We start from the raw sequence: 14859 nt of genomic DNA on the forward strand, positions 1-14859 counted from the left end.
TTGGCTTCTGGTTGGTTTGGCCAGTGAGTGTCAGTAGCAGGAGACTGGAGGATGGGAGAGCGAGTTCAGGATATTTATCTTCTCAGATTTGTCCTCATCTTGCCAGGTCACTGCAGGTTGGACACGTCCTCTACCAAAGGCCACATCATCTGTCAGTGGGTCCTCCCTTGAAATGACCCTTTCTGGTTCTAAGAGCTACTCTGTCTCCTTGTACCTTCAGGCCTAGAGGTGGTCACAGCTCCTGCTGTAGCTGGCCCCAGGGATGCTACATTACTTCTTATATATTTTCCTTACTTGTCTACACCTTCATAAATAGTCCCTTTATTAAACTCTTCTCAATTACACCATTTAAGTGTACCATCTATTTCTAGTTACAGCAACCTAGCCATTTATTTAACTTTTCATTCCTTCAAAAACCATGATTGAATTACCATTTCTAGCCAGGAAGTATTGTGGGGACTGGGGATACAAAGGCAAATAATACATTCTCTTTTCCATGAGCTCACTGCTGGCAAAGGACACAGACAAATGAACAGATGGTGACAATGGAGCTGTAATAAGAGCAGTGTTAGCATTTTTGCTTTGAAAGGACATGAAGGAGGTCCTTAATTCTCTTTAAGGAAAAGCTGTGGTCTGCATGTTTGTGCCCTGACCCACCCCCCAAATTCACATGTTGAAATCGTCACCCCCAAGACGATGGTATTAGGAGGTGTGTCTTTGGGGGGTGATTAGGTAATTGGGGGAAGCCCTCATGAATGGGATTAATGGCCAGCCTTATAAAAGAGAACCCAGAGACCTCCCCTGCTCCTTTTACCATGTGAGTACACAGCAAGAAGGTGCCATCTATGAACCAGGAAGTGGGCCCTCACCAGATACTGAATTATTACATTGATCTTGGACTTCTCAGCTTCCAGAACTGTGAGAAAGAAATTTATTGTTTATAAGTATCCTATCTGTGTTATTTTGTTATAGCAGCCAGAATGGACTAAGACAGAGATCGAGCAGAGAAATGCTTTCTGAAGAAGAAAAAACTTGGCTGGGTGCAGTGCTTCACACCTGTAATTCCAGCATTTTGGGAGGCTGAGATGGGACGATCACTTGTGGCCAGGAGTTTCAAACCACCCTGGGCAACATGATGAGACCCCATCTGTATAAAAAATAAATTGTTTTTAATTAGCCAGGTGTGGTGGTGCATGCCTGTGGTCCTAGCTACTCTAGAGGCTAAGTCAGAAGGATCACTTGAGCCCAGGAGATGAAGGCTGCAGTGAGCTGTGATTGTGCCACTGCACTCCCATCTGGTCTGTGGAGTGAGACTTTGTCTCAGAAAAAAAAAAAAAAAAAGAAAAGACAACCTTGCTTTTGCTTTCATTGTTGGAAGTCAAAGTGGAATAAGATAAGTGGGAATTAGCCAGGATGGGGAGGATGAAAGAGAGATGAGAGTGTACTAGAAGTGGGAATAGTGTTGGAAAAATGCTAGGAGGAGGACCAACTAAGGGGGTCAGAGCAGAGATGGAATTTGAAGACTGGTAGAAGACTGGATCAGGCAGTAAATGGCTTTTCTCTCTACTCTTTTTGCAGGAATTTTGTCTTTATCCTGAACATGATGGGAAGCCAGGGAAGGCTTTTGTGTTTGAGAAACGTCTCTCTGGATGCAGTGTGCAGAAGGATCTAGAGAGTGGGCCCTGAAGGTAGTGAAAACAGTTGGGAGGGTAGAGCAAGGCAGTAGGCGAGAAATGAGGGCTGAAGCTAGGGTTGTTGCAGAGTGGATGCTGACGAGGGAGAACTCAGGAGAAGGTCTACGTGGGTAGCCTTTTTACCACAGTACTTGCAGCTGCTCTCTCATTTTAAACTGGGGATGTATAAATATAGCCATGGCAGGGAATTGGAAAGTTCTAGCTCTGTATATATTCTAAATTAGGCTTGTACATTTTGGAGTTCAATATCATATTAATGTTGTAAAAGATCGAATAAATACTATTATATATCTCTCTATGCAGTACCACCAGCTCCATCCAAATCATGAGTTAGACAGTAACAAATCTCAGATTCCAAAGGGCAGAGCACCAACATAGAGGGTTCTTCCTGCTGTGCTGGCATGGACAGTGGCCACCTTTCACCACCTGTTCCCCTGGATGCTTTTGTTCTTCTATGCTGGCAGATCTAGGATCCAGGCAGGCTTCACAACGAAGCCAGAGTTGCTCATAGTTTTGGCGAATAACCTACTGGAATTAATCCAGCTCAGAATATGAGTTCAGGAAACTGGAACTAGAATTGTTCTTTGCACAAACCTCATTTCCCCTCCCTGTTTCCTCCTCCACAGACTCAGGTAGTGGTTGGGGGCAATCAAGAGACAGAAAAGAAAAGGGATGGGTGGATTAGGATTCTGAAGCAGTTTGTCTTGGCTCGGAAGTAATAGAATTGAAATAAAGCTTCAGTTGAAAAGTTGAAAAGAAAAATTGGAGTGCTTTCACCACACCTCTTCTCTCTGTGCCTCCATCCCTAAGGATAGCTCGTGTGGCAGGAAGAGCGTTTTATCTTTCTTCTCTTGTGGGTTTCAGGGATCTTTCACTGGAAAAAAGGGATAATAGGGCCACAGGGAGTGGTTACTGGCTCTCCCAGCCCAGTATATTCCTCTAAACTCACTTTTCAGACAATCCCAGCTGTAGCACTTAGTGCTCAAGAGCAGGGCCTTGGAATCCAAACAACCTGGGTTTAAATCCTGATTCTGACTATTCTTCTTGCCAGCTGCATAACTTGGGGAAAGTTGCTTCATCCCTCCAAACCTGAGCTTTCTCATTCATAACATGGGAATATTAATAGCTATCTCATAGAGGCAAATGGGGGATTAAGTAAGCCAAAGTATGTAGAGTAGCTGGCTCAGAGTAGGCAAACGGTGGTAACTTTTTCTTCTTCTTTTTTTTGTTTTGAGACAGAGTCTCACTGCATTGCCCAGGCTAGAGTGCAATGGCACAGTCTTGGCTCACTGTAACCTCCGCCTCCCAGGTTCAAGTGATTCTTGTGCCTCAGTCTCCTGAGTACCTGGGATTACAGGCACATGCTATCATGCCTGGCTAATTTTTGTATTTTTAGTCGAGACAGGGTTTCACCATGTTGGCCAGGCTGGTCTCGAACCCCTGACCACAAGTGATCTGCCCATCTGGGCCTCCCAAAGTGCTGGGATTACAGGCATGAACCACCGTGCCTGGCCAAAGGGTGGTAACTTTTAATATTTGGGCTGTAAATTAGAGATGGGATGGCCAAATTAGGAGTCCAAGCTGGGCCTTCACTTTTGTGCTTGCCAGCTACATAGGCTGGGGGGCAGTGGGAGCCTCAAGATCACATCCTCAGGCATGGTCCAGGGCCCCATCCACTGGCCTTGAAGAGTGATGACTAACTGTGGAATGTTGCCTGGTTTCTCTACAATGAGGATTATTATGTGTCTAGTTTTGAACTGGACTATCAGGTATTTGACCTTTCTATCCAGGAAGTCAACTGAGAAAACACTGGCATAAGCATGTGGGGGAATGGGTTTCTCTTATTTGTTAAATTCTATTTTTAGTGTTATTGTATGACTTGTAGATGAAGATTCTCACTGACTTTTGGGCCTGCAGAAGCAGGTGCTACCATTGTTAGTCTTGGACATGAACATGGTATTGTTCCAAATTCATTTCCGCGTTATTTATACATTTGCAGCTTCAGAGTGGGGCTGACCATTTCCCTTTTACGGAGGTATCTCTTTTCTTGGGCTTTCTAGGATGCCATGTCTTCTTTCTTCTTCCTTCCTTTAGAGGCAGTGCTGTGTAGTGTGCTGACTACAGGTAAGGATTCTGGAGCCAGACTGCTTGGGTTTGAATCCAGTTCCACTACTGTGGCTGTGCTACCTTGGGCCAATTTTTCATCCTCCTGTGGTTTAGATTCCTCATGTGGGACATGAAGACCAATAATAGGATTGTCATGAGAATTAAATGAGTTAGTATGTATTGCACGTGGAACAGATCTGGTTAATAGTGCTATATGTGTTTGTGCCATGAACTAGTTCTACATGCTTTACAAACATATTATCAACCAACCCTCACAACTGTTTTATAAGGAAGCACTATTTGTATCCCTATTTCACAGCCTGAGAAAATGGAAGCTTAGAGAGGTTAGCTAGTGTGAGGTCACAGAGCTAGTAGGTAGTAGAGTTGGGAATTAAACCCAGGTTTTTCTGTCTACCTGTAAAGTCTATGTTCTTGACCACTACTTACCCAGTCTTCCATAGTAGGTGTTTTAAATTTTTGCGAAAGTTTTTTTTTTTTTTTTGGAGTCTCGCTTGGTTGTCCAGGCTGGAGTGCAATGGCATGATCTCAGCTCACTGCTTGAACCGCCTGGGTTCAAGCGATTCTCCTGCCTCAGCCTCCTGCGTAGCTGGGACTACAGGTGCCTGCCACCACGCCCACCTAATTTTTTTGTATTTTTAGTAGAGACGGGGTTTCACCATGTTGCCTATGGCTGGTCTCCAACTCCTGGCCTCAAGTGATCCACTCCCCTCGGCCTCCCAAGGCGTTGGGATTACAGGTGTGAGCCACCGCACCTGGCCAAAGGTTTTTTAAAAACACATTCTTCTCCAGCATGTTTGGCAAGTTTGTTGATTCTATCTGGCTACCCTAGAGGAACAGTATCTATCTCCTTTCTCCTGACTACAAGTATGTGAAAACTCAAGATGAAAGTGGGGGACTGGGATCAGTAAAATCCCGGAAAGCACTGGTAACAGTCACAGGAATAAACTAGGTCAATTTGTGCCTCATTGTCCATTGACCTATTGCCTTAGACTTGGTTAGATCTCAGCGTGATTGCAGCTGGCCTCTCAGCTTCTCCTCTTTTCATCCTCACATCTATCCTCCAGCAGGATTCATGTAGCTAAACTCGCAGCTTTTGAAAAACTTATGCTCTAAATACCTCTAATAATGGATAAGTGCCTCTGGGAACTCTGGGGAAGGTAGAGTTTAAAGCAGTCTGTGATAAGCATAAGATTTCTTTGAAGTCTCATGTTTTCTTAAGATTTCATGCAAATTTTGCAATGTATTTCCTTTTTTTAAATTTTAAATCAGTGTTTTATCTAGGAATGATTTTAGATTTACATAAAAGTTGAGGGGATAGTAAAGTGAATTACATATTCTCTTCCCCTAGTTTCCCCTAATGTTAACATCTAATGTAACCATAGTACATTTGTCAAAACTAAAAGATTAACATTTGTATATTGCTAAGAACTCAAAACTTATTTGGATTACATCAGTTTTTTTCGCTAATATAGATTTTTGTTGTTGTTGTTCCAGAATCCCATCCAGGGTATGATATTGAACTTAGTCATCACGTCTCTATAGTGTCTTTGGGTAAGTAATACTTTCTCAGTCTTTATTTCCATAACCTTGATTAACTGTTTTGAAGATTACTGGTCAGTATTTTGTAGAATGGCTGTCAGTTTGACTTTGATTTTTTTTTTTTTAATGATTATGTTAGGGGTATGGGGTTTGAAGAAGCATACCATGGGGGCGAAGTGCTCTTCTCATCATATCAGGGGGTACATAATAGCAACATGGTTTATCATCGATCATATTAATCTGGATCACTTAGTTAAGATAGTGCCTGCGAGGTTTCTATTTTTTTTTTTTTTTTTTTTTGAGACGGAGTCTCGCTCTACCGCCCAGGCTGGAGTGCAGTGGTGCGATCTCAGCTCACTGCAAGCTCCGCCTCCCGGGTTCACACCATTCTCCTGCCTCAGCCTTCTGAGTAGCTGGGACCACAGGTGCCCGCCACCACACTCGGCTAATTTTTTGTATTTTTAGTAGAGACGGGGTTTCACTGTGTTAGCCAGGATGATCTCGATCTTCTGACCTAGTGATCCACCCACGTCGGCCTCCCAAAGTGCTGGGATTACAGGTGTGAGCCACCGCGCCCGGCCGAGGTTTTTTACTATACAGTTATTACTTTTCCCTTCGTCTACTCTGTTCTTTGGAAGGGATTCTCTAAAACTTGCTCAGACTCAAGGAATGAGTGACGGTGATTAAACACCTCCTGGAATGGGGAGCTACATATATTATTTGAACTTTTTCTGCAAGGAAGATTTCTATCTTTTCCCATTCATTTTTTAATACTGGTTTGGATTACTATTGTCTTAATATAAAATAAATCTTTTTATCCCCAAATGTACAAGTGGAATGACTTTCCAGAAACATGTGAGTCCTGAGGATACTCATACTTTCTAGCCTGCCGTTTACGAAGCACAGACAAAACCCAAAGCCTCACTAGATTACTTCCTTACTGAGTAATCCTCCTTAATAATACTTGTGAATGAACGAATAAATGCATAACACACACAGGTGAGCGATGAAAAATATCAGCGTTGTCCGACGGTAAAGATATTTGTCTTCAACACCAGCGTCTGACCAAATAGCTACTCATATTTCTTCTGAAATTCTTTAGGGCACACTAAACATCTTCCACGTTGTCTAAGTGCTAGAAGGGAAATTGATTCAGACACTTTTTGAAGGTGACTCTATTCTCTCAAAATACTCAACAACCTTTACAACGTAGTTAAAAAAAAAAAAAAAAAAAAAGCGGGTGGAGGGGAGAAATGCCTGTGTAAAGTAGGAAGACCCAAGGGAAAGCCCTGGGGCGTCCTGAGGCTTGGTTTCAGCTGACAGCCGTCCGGAACCAATTGTGGAGTTGAAGTAGCTCCTTCGCTTTCTCATTGGTCCTCACCCAGGGGGAAGGCGTGGCTTCAAGTGTAAAAACGAGGAAGCCTGGTGGGGCTGTGGGTTGCTCCGCTGGTGGCTGGGTTGGGGTTGGTTGGGCTGGGTTTCTTCCAGAGCTTTGCAGGCATGCGAGGTACTAAGAACCTCTCGGGTGGGTGGAAAGGACCAAGCCCTTGGTAATTCTCAAGGGGAACTTTGGTTAGCTTGCTTTAGAAGTGAAAGACGAAGAAAACAAGCGAGGAAACTTAAGCGGACTAAGGAACTCTAAAGAAGGGGAACTAAGCATTGCGTGTGGGCAGAACATACCTCCTAGGAGGTCACGGCAACTCCCTGAAGTCATTTTATCAGGCTTGTCTCCTCTTCCTCAAAATACAAGTAGGAGAAACTTCTCCAGTTACTGTACTTTCTTGGAGTCTGTTCTTTTAGATGCTTAAGATACAATCTTGAATCGAGGTTTCTTCTCTCACGCTCAAACTTGACTTTCTGAGAAGGCTCCTATCTCTTGACTTCTGTTTAATCTCTAGCATAGAGTTTAGCAAAGCCACTCTTGTAGCTACCTTGCTGAAGTTACGTAAGCTCCGAGAAATACACGGGTTTACAGGTTCTACGTTTAAAACAAGCGCAGCAATCTTTAGAGCTTCCTTTTTAGCGTTCAATTGGAATCCTAAAGTCTCTATTAAACACCTGTCTAGAGTAATGGTGGAAAGTGACTGAAAAGCTAGCTTCTCATCTCTTCAGAGACTAAAAATTAGATCCACTTGGATGAAAACCATAAGAAAATATAGAACTTTGAATTAGGTTTTTTTGAGGGTAGGAAACGTCCTTTTGTGACCTATTTGTAAAGAATAAAACTAAAACGAACTTCAAGCATGCGACTTCTAAGACCCCTTACTAGGAAGTTAGGATCTTAATCATATTCAGCAGAAAGCAGCTGTCTGCCTTGAAGACACACAACCTGTGGACTGAAACTGTTTCACCTGGTTGTGGAGGCGGGAGACTCGTTCACTGGCAAGCCTCGGGTAACATCAGACTGACACACCTGAAAGCACTTCTGATAGCAGTTAGAAACTTCGCAGTTGAAACGAAATTTCATCTAGTTGAATAGATCGTTAGCATGAGAATGGACACTTCCTTGGGGGCTTACTAGGAAAGGCAAACCATCTGTCATGGGAAAGATAAAGTGGAATCTTAGTGACAGACTCGAGAGCACACAGCGTGATGGATACGTTCATTATCTTGACTGACAATTTCACAGGTGCGAGGTAGCAAGTTACGTAGCTTAAATACCGTAATTCTTGCATGCCAAGTACAGAAAGTGCTTTTTTAAAACCATATCCAGTCAAGTAGGTCCACCTGCTTTAACCTGAACAAGGGTGAATAAATACACGGGTAGGGACACGAAGCACTCTCCCCTCACCCCTATCGGCATGGAATTACTTTCTCCACAGTGTCCTTACAAAGCCGGGCTCAAGGAGAAGAGAGTTCTTTCCTTCTTATAATCTGCTCAAGGGATGTGTCTCCCAGGCTGACAATCCATTTGACAGGTCTGGGATCGCCAAGTCCAAGGCTTTCCAACACTGCTAAGTGCTGTAAATAAGAGTTGGGGTGCTGAGGCGGGGAAGGCTCCTGCAGGATGGTCAAGGATGGGAATAGGTGGCCTTGTTTTTCCACAGTTGCTTAACACTGAAAACTAGTCTTCTGATTAGTCATCCTGTAGCATTCTCACCTGTACTTGTGTCCTTTTTACTGATAGCAAAACTTTCTCTGCTTTTAGAGACTCCAAAAGCTAATACAGCAGTGACTTAGTCCTGCCAAATAAGAATTTGGTCAAACTTAAGTGCATGGTACGATGCCTTATCTCCCTAATTCTCTTCCCATTTTTGTAAACTTCAACCACTATAAAAGCCAAGGGAAATAAAAACACTAACTTTACATAAACAACTTTACTTCAAAACTAATACTCCCGGCCAGGTGTGGTGGCTCACACTTTGTAATCCCAGCACTTTGGGAGGCTGAGGTGGGTGGATTGCCTGAGGTCAGGAGTTCGAGACCAGTCTGGCCAACATGGTGAAACCCTCTCTCTACTAAAAATACAAAAATTAGCTGGGCGTGGTGGCAGGTGCCTGTAATCCCAGCTACTCTGGAGGCTGAGGCAGGAGAATCATCTCTTGAACCTGGGAGACAGAGGTTGCAGTGGGCCGAGATTTGCACCATTGCACTCCAGCCTGGGCGACAAGAGAAACTTTCTCAAAAAAACCAAAATCCAAAAATCAAAACTAACATTCTGATAGATCACTGGGTCTTCAGGACTTTTCACCTAGGCTAAACAGTGAAGACACTGGAAAGTTCCTCTCTCCCACCTAAGGCAGAGCAAAATATCTACTACTGACCCAATTAACTATAGTTTCTACTGCAGGTGAGTCCTATGGAACTGATGTCTCTGTAGGTGTTATTGCATAGGCTTCTGGGGTATGCCACATAGCTCTAGAAAAATCACATGGTTTAGACAAGTTCAAAGTTATGGCTGTAGAGCAGGGTAGAAGGGGCTGAAACATCTCAAATGTCAACTTCCTCTTACAACAAGATGTGGAGTAGCGCAGGATCCTGTCAATGGCAGTCCTGCCCATGCCTAAGGCTGCTTCACTTATGTACTTCTGATATTTGGCCTGATGCACGTTGTCTGTCTTGCATCTGGGTTCACTCCAATCTAAACTCCCGATGTCTCTTAAAGCTTGCATAAGACCCAGCTTCTTAGTAGCTCAAATCCTTGTCATCCCTTAGAATAGCCTTACTTTGAAAATCCTCAGTTGTGTCAAGACCACTTTGGGTTCAACCTATTTTTTGGGTTTCTGCTTAGTGTCTAGTGTCTACCTAGAGCTGCTTGATGCCAGAGGCCAGTGGCTGCTTTACCAGGAAATTTTAACAGGAAACTGATGGTAGCCATATCACTTCTTGGCACCAAACCTGTCTAAAACAGTCCTTAGCTGAAGACGACTTTCGTAATTGTCAGCCATTCAGATGAAAGAAGTTATAAGTGGTCGAAGGTGAGAACTAAGTGATAGAAACTGGAACCAGGTGTACTGAAACTCTTGACTCTGGGAGAAACTAATTTGAGGGATTTGTAAAAGGTAACTTATCAAGACCCACTTCCTCCCAATCTACACATTACACGTTCAATTTGGGCCAGTAACTTTTAAGTCTTTGGAATTTTGACATAATCTAGCAAAGTAAGATTGCTGTAGGTGTGACAGGAAGCATGTAAGCAGAACCCCTTGCTGGCCTACTGCCCCAAGGAGCCCAGAGAATCCCCGAGGCATTGGAACGGCCTGAGGGGTATAAACATACTTCTGCTTACTGAGATGCTTTCCCACTAGAGTTCTCCGAATCAGTCCCTGATGAGGGAGGCGCCTCAAGCTTGCAGCTGTGGTCACAGGATTAACTTCTCAATTCTCAGGCTGCTCATAGGGAGATGCCCATATCTAGGTTTAATCCTGTTTCTGTGGCAGATTTCAGTTTACTGCTCACACTGTGGGTCTCACGGCTCCTGTGACATCAGTTTTTCAGTGCTGTAGGTTTGATCTTCAATTGGGGGTGGTGCTGGAGAAAGTGCTCTCACTAGGGAGCTTGGGCCCTCACTGTTTCTGAATCCTCTGATCCATAAAGCAATTGTAGTGTGCTACAAATAGCCCTCTCTGGCATCTGACTTTTAAATGGTTTGGGATCTTTTTCCTCAGGGAATAGATTCTTTAAAAGCCCATGAGTGAGAGTGGTGGCCGGGGGTTATTCAGGCTAAACAGTTTCTCCGGCTGCCACGCAAACTGAAATGCTTTACCTAGCAATGGTCATGAGGCAGGTGACTGGAGCCAAGTAACTGCTGGTAGCAAAGGAGCCTGTTGAAGCATTTGTGCAGGAGGACTGGTCTGACTGGTCTGGAGAGATTAGTTAACACCCTTGCACACTGAGCACACTCCAGAGGGCAGTCCTTGCCCTCCAGCAACTTACAACATAGCTTGAGGGAACACTAAGACCCAGCTCTAGCTTGTTACTTAATGGCAATAGAAAATGGGTGAAGGAGTGCTGGCTGGGAATTGGAACTGACTTCCAAGTCTGGGTCTTTTTCTGTGAGTTAATTCTCAATAGAGTAGACTTCAGCTCTGGCCTAAACACTACATTACAGTGACCTTGTTGTATCTAAATTCTGTTGTCTGATCTTGGCACAACCTTTCCCAACTAGGTGACGGGTTTGGGCGCTCTGGGAAGCAAAAAGTGAGGGGGAAGGAACTTGTCTTCAGTAGGATAATCCCTATAGATGACAGCGTGGTCATTTTCCTTAATGTGGTGGCCTGGTGGAAGCATGGCTAAGTTTGAGATGGGGAAGAAGCCTAGGGAAAGCCCAGGATGACTTCTGGTCTATGCTACTGCTGAAACAGTCTGGAGAACTTGTAGAGATGTAAAAATTAGTCATGATCAACAGGACAATCAAAGGGACCTAATGTACCATGTGTCTTTGGGCCTGGGGTTAGGAACTCCCAGGTAGAAGAGGATGTGGTATGAATGGGAACAATCTTGTGATTCCTGTCTAGTTCTGAAATCATCTCTTTTTAAAGAGCTGTGAACTATTTGCAAGTGTTTGGAAAGCTTCCAGATCAAGTTCTGTGCACGCTCTTTAGAGGAATTTTATAGGAGCCTCTAGAACAGTACTGAGACACACGAGCCAAAAGTATAAGCCATATATATAGTCAGCCCCAATAAAGAAAAATGAATATCTTTTAACCCAAGAGATACTTATTTTGACATGTAACCCAGCTTATTCTTGGTACTGAGCCTGATATGCATTTTAAACTTAGGACTCATCTCAATTGATACACTATCAAGTGCTCAATGACTAGTGGTTATACTGGAGAGCACAGCTCTAGATGAAACAACTTTTTCATGTTTTTATGTTTAATTCATTTGTTACTGCTTTAGGGAAATGCTGGTCTAAAATGATGGTAGAATGTAGTCAGTTTTGCTATCTGAGTGCCAATCCTTAAATTTCCAGGAGCTAGTATGCTTAAAACCACTTGTATTACTTGGACTTTGTCAGAATGACTGCCTTTGTGTAAAACACCATTCCATGTCAGCAATATGACCATTTTCCATACCCCTAGAAATCACTTTGATTATTGCTGGTAAGCTTTGTCCTGACATCTATGCCATCTATATCTAAAGCACCCATTCCAAAGCTCGTTTTAGTAACTTATTTGTCCTGAGCACAGGAAATGGGAAGAACACAAGTAGCTCTCATTCAATATCTTCCAGTTTTCAGTTTGGGTTACTGGTATTTAGATCCTGGACTGAGAGGTTACTGGTATCTAGAGATCAAGTACTTGAGAGCATTTAACATCTATGCTGGGGTGCCCAATTCCCTATCCCAAAAGCTTAAATGCCCATGACTCCCCTTCCTGTTATACCTAAATTGGGCTGGAGTGTGCTTTTCAGTGATGTGCTATATTAGCCTTCAAAGGCAACAGGAGTATATATCTTATTCAATTTACTTGGACTTGATGTTGGTGTGCACCTATAAGGACCAGTGTAAACACCTAAACCTAATCACACCTCATCTAGAGAGTAGGGGGCAGTCTTCTTGTTTACAACACAACCGCTTAATCAACACTTGTTTCTACGGAAACTGACTTGGTTTGGATTGGGATCTAGGACAGCCAGGATGGCTTACCCTGGAGGCATGTGATTTTTGCCAGGAAGGAAGTTTTTGGTCTTGAGTTATCACAAGAAGGTAGTTGGGTGTCCATTCCTCTGACCTGTCAGCTGTGGGGAGGCTAAAGAGCAGGAGAGAGTCCCAGGCTGAAGCTGGGGTGGGCTGCTGCAGGGCCAGTGTCTGCAATTAGGGAAGAAAGGCAGCAGCCACCATGTTCAAGAATCTTAACTTGGCTCTCTCAGAATATAGACCCTCTTGGCATATCTAGAAAGTGGGAAGCTGTCAAATCAGTAGCATTGGCTGTGCTGAAGCAGTTCCCTTGGATTTGGGGGCAGTTGACAAAAATGCTAAACAGAACATGGACCAACTTGTTTATGAACCCACTTTTGAGGCCTGGAGTTAACTAGGGCCATTACCTGGAAGTTCCTGTGCTCTTCCCCTCACTATGCTTTCTCTATATGACGCTAGATTATTTGTGACGGACACTGAGGGGTAATGAAGAATCTCAAATACTGTCTGGTTTTGCTGTGCATGACATTTAAGTGAGCCAAATACTTGGGCTCCCCTGGCAAGTGTTTTGCTTTAACCAATTAGCCTGTGTAACAGACTTGGCTATCTTGTCACTTGGATTTAAGTGTGATGGAAGAGTTGTTTCCCTCACCTTGTGAGCCTCTACCAGCAGTTAGCCTCTTGCAGAGGCAACTAACACTTCATGGTAATTGGAGCAGTCCTTCCTACAACTCTTCTCAATTTGATCTTAGTTACTATTCTTAGGAAGAACTTGCTCCATGTTTCACTTACCAAGGAGTATTTGGAAAGTTTGTCTCAGAATAAAACCCAGTGGTTCCTTTGACTCAGCAGCAAAGGCATCCAATGTTTCACGCGAGCTAAACTTTGGCCATTACTCCAGCATAAAAAGCACTTGTCTAAGATGAGTCTCCATATGCCCATCCTGGTCTTGAGCTAATGCAACGTGAACACTTAGATCAAACGTGAGACTGAGACTGGCCAGACATGTGACCTAATGGAAGAAAATTATTGTACACATAACGCCTGTGACTGCCCTTGAATATTGAATCAGTCTTGATGGAAATAAAGCCTAGCAACAGCAAAGGACCCAATGCATGGGAAAACTCACTGGTGTCCATTTGACTTAGGCTGAAAGAGACATGCTGAACTCCCAGCTGTCAGTTTGTCACCTGCCATGTAATAGTTCAGTGACTATATTTTGCTTTGTCCAAGAATCCATAGGATCTGAGTGCATAAGGACCCTCCCTGGTAATAGAAGCCTCTTCCAGTAGATACTCGGTCATAACCATGATTCAGAGGGGCTTTCCTGATGTCTTAAATTTCAACATGTGCAATTGCATTTTAAAGATTTTGGCTTATCAGGTACTAAGTGGATTTACATTTTTTCAACTTTACTGGTAATAGGCATGTCCCTAGTTATATGGGGACACGTACAGTTTGAACTAATGGATCTCTTAGCTCATAAGAAAATGGAGTTCTCACAAACGCTCGCTGTTGCTTGCTATTCTATTCTCCAGCCACCCCCCACCATTGGTAGGAGCTGAATATCTTTAGCATGTCCTTCAAAGATTTCTATACCTCTGACAGGGTTGAGAAAGGCTTGTCAGATCAATAGATGAGATACATTCCCAGATGAACTTGGAAGTAGAACTACAAACAATGCCATGGGTATTCCCAAACCTATGCAATATTAATGTTTTGGACAAACACAGCCGCCTCAGGTTGAGGAAGCCACACTTATTTGGTGTACTTCATAGTGAATTCCCCACTGCTGTGCAGTTTCTGCTCAAATTTCTACTGGGTGGTTTCACGTCACTTCCAGTCACTATGCTTTTGGTCAATTCAGGGTGGATTTTCAAGAACACTCTGGTTCCAATACATAGCCACCTCTTGGGTTCTCTCAGCATTCTGGTTCTATTTTCATGTTCATACTAGTTACTCTTGCCTAATCTTATACCACTTCCCGCCCACCTCTTGCTATCTTTATAGGGGTTCTATTCCCTACCCTTAATTCTTACTGCTTTGCTTTAAGTTCTGTTGGGTCGTGAGCTGATTCCCTCTTAATGTCACAGGCATTTAAGACCATATACATACTTAGTCACCACGGTCCTGTATATTCATAAATATGAACAAACCAGTCATGACTCAACTTGCAAAATACCTATGAACGTGGACAAGGAATAGTACATACAAGAGTCACCCAGACTTGACTTCATGCCATTGTTCTGAGTGTTCTTATACCGGTTCACTTATAGGAGTAACTACCTCATAGGGTTTTATAGAGAAAAACTGAGGCTCAGTGTCACCCTCACAATCTCTCAACCTAGGAAATTGTTCACTTTGTTTTGAAGTCTTTGCATATACAACTCCTTGCAGTGATTTGCTATAGCTTGCCTT

The 14859-nt window shown here is 43.4% G+C and overlaps 1 long non-coding RNA gene across 1 annotated transcript in view; it reads left to right on the forward strand.

Moving 5' to 3' along the window:
- Positions 1 to 3630: 3630 nt before the first annotated feature.
- Positions 3631 to 14859, forward strand: part of LOC139362405 (uncharacterized) — a 376215-nt gene continuing 364986 nt past the window's right edge. Inside the window, exon 1 of the long non-coding RNA XR_011621257.1 lies at positions 3631 to 5372. This is a non-coding gene — a long non-coding RNA (uncharacterized lncRNA). The remainder of the gene's footprint in view (positions 5373 to 14859) is intronic.

Source organism: Macaca nemestrina, chromosome 3 (genome assembly GCF_043159975.1).
Source record: "Macaca nemestrina isolate mMacNem1 chromosome 3, mMacNem.hap1, whole genome shotgun sequence".
In the NCBI taxonomy this organism is placed as follows: domain Eukaryota; kingdom Metazoa; phylum Chordata; class Mammalia; order Primates; family Cercopithecidae; genus Macaca; species Macaca nemestrina.